Genomic DNA, 2,427 nt, shown 5'->3' with positions numbered 1-2,427 from the left:
AGATTCTCCCTAACATGCTGGCTTAGCTGTTGAGCTGCGGACTGAAGGCGCCCCCCTTTTCTCATAAGACTGGGAGGCAGCCCCCACCCTCTGGCTGCAGCTCCCACACCAGGATGCTTACCTTCCTTTCTCCCTGTTTTCAGCCACATCTCAATGGGGGATGCGTCCTGAACAGACTCAGCCAGACAGAGAGGTTTAATCAGCTTTGAGGCGAGGACCAAGTTTTCTGCATCCACTCCTGGTGCTTCAGCCCCTTCTCCCCTGAATCCTCCAGCTACGTGTTTGCTTGTTTTCTCTTGCACTAAAGACAATAGGTTTTATTCTCTAATATGAAAATATTTTTAGTTTACTTCTGCACGTTCATAAATGCAAAAATATACTCATGGAAACTATGTTTGTTGATGCATTTTTCTACTTTATTGCTTGGCCTTCCTCACTTTCTTTTCTCCCTCTCCCTCCCAATTCATGCCTGCAAGCTAGAAGTATCCCTCCAGGTCTCTGTCCATTCTCATATAGCCACATATGCACATACCACACACACACATAGACACATGCACATGTACCATTAGAGGGTCTTCTCCATCATTGTTTACATGACCAAAGCAAGATATTACGTGTGCCTCTCTGCATTTTGCTTTTCTCCTTTAATGTTGTGGAAATCCCTTGGTCTAGCTCTAAGTCATTCTTTGTAGGCTGAGGAGTAGTCTAGGCTATGCTGTGCCATATTCATGCTGCATATTCATTAAAGTGAGCCTGTGCTGTGGCCACAAGGAAGCTGTGAAATCACACCTCCTGAACACAGCAAGAGTTTATTTCTTGTTCCTGTCCCAGTGCAGTGTGGTTGGGCACCTTTGGGATGGTGGTCTCCAAACAGGGACTCAGGAATTGGGTGGTAGGGGAAGAGGGGAAGGGGAGATCTTCACCGCAGAGGGGAAGAGAGGGAGGGGAGATCGTGCAGTGGGCTTTATGGCCACACATCACTTCTTCCTCCGATCTACTAGCTAGAACCCAGTCACGTGGACCCAACTGAGGTGCGAGGAAGTCTGGGAAACCATGTCTTCCCTGTGTGTCAGTCTGCCATGCTTTCTTTTGAGGTTTTTTTTGTCATTAAGAATAATAACTCAATAAACATCTTTTTTCACTTTTCCTTAGGATATGGTACTTTAATTTCTAGTAGATAGATTTCCAGGGTGAGGATTGGGTCAAAGGAAATCAAGATATATATATATATATATATATATATATATATACGTATATATATATATATTATTTATTTATTTATTTTTGGCTGCGTTGGGTCTTCGTTGCTGTGCGTGGGCTTTCTCTAGTTGCGGCCAGCAGGGGCTACTCTTCGTTGCGGTGCGTGGGCTTCTCAGTGCAGTGGCTTTTCTTGTTGCAGAGCTTGGGCTCTAGGCTCACAGGCTCAGTGGTTGTGGCACATGGGCTTGGTTGCTCCGTGGCATGTGGAATCTTCCCGGACCAGGCCTCGAACCTGTGTCCCCTGCATTGGCAGGCGATTCTTAACCACTGTGCAACCAGGGAAATCCCTCGATATATATTTTTAAATGCAAAATTTTCATGTAACTCCTGGAGTTTTAATTGGTGTTGCCAGGTTTCTTCTAAAAAAGACAGTAATAATTTACATCTTCGGCAACAACATATGAATGTAGCTTTTCCCTAAATCCCTGCCAGCAATTGCATTCTTGTTCTTTTAAATTTTCCTCTGTGATATCTCCTTGTCAGTTTAATTTGCATGTCCCTGACCACTAATGAGTGTGAGCATCTTTTCATTTGTTTGTGGCCATTTGGCTTCATTCTTTTGTGAATTGCCTATTCATGTCCTTTGCCATAATTTCTTTTGGGTTGTTTGCCCTTTTCTCTTCACTTTGTAAGAGCCCTTTGTATATTATAGATGGTAACCCCTCGTCCTCTGCATCACAAATATTTTTTTCGAATTTATTGTTTGTCTGTTAACTTTGCTTATGTTATCTTTTGCCTTACAAAAGATGAACATTGTTAGGTAGTCAAATGCGTCTGTCTTTTTAATTTCTATATTCTAGATTTGCATTCTTGGAAGGTCTCTCCTTACTCAGGTCCTTTAAGAAGCTGCTTTCCCTTCATGGGCTGTGAACTGGAAGAGGCATCCCTCCTCCCCTCTCCTGGGTATTTGCAGCCGCCCTTGCTACTCCTGGCCATGTGAGGACCAAAGGCCCAGACTTGATTCCTACAGCACTTTCCAGGTTTTTGGTAGCTGAGCAATCTGGGTCATGCAGATGGAGGTCAGGCAGGCAGTCTGAACTTGGAGGGGTCCTTGGCTTGGAATCTGAGAGCCTGGATAACAGAACTGGTTTTGAGTTGCCTGCGTGACCTTGGCCGGGTCACTTGGCCTGATTGGCCCTCAATTGTCTCACCTGTAACATGGGGCAT

Source organism: Hyperoodon ampullatus, assembly GCF_949752795.1.
Source record: "Hyperoodon ampullatus genome assembly, chromosome: 18".
In the NCBI taxonomy this organism is placed as follows: domain Eukaryota; kingdom Metazoa; phylum Chordata; class Mammalia; order Artiodactyla; family Ziphiidae; genus Hyperoodon; species Hyperoodon ampullatus.
This window is presented reverse-complemented; position numbering follows the sequence as displayed.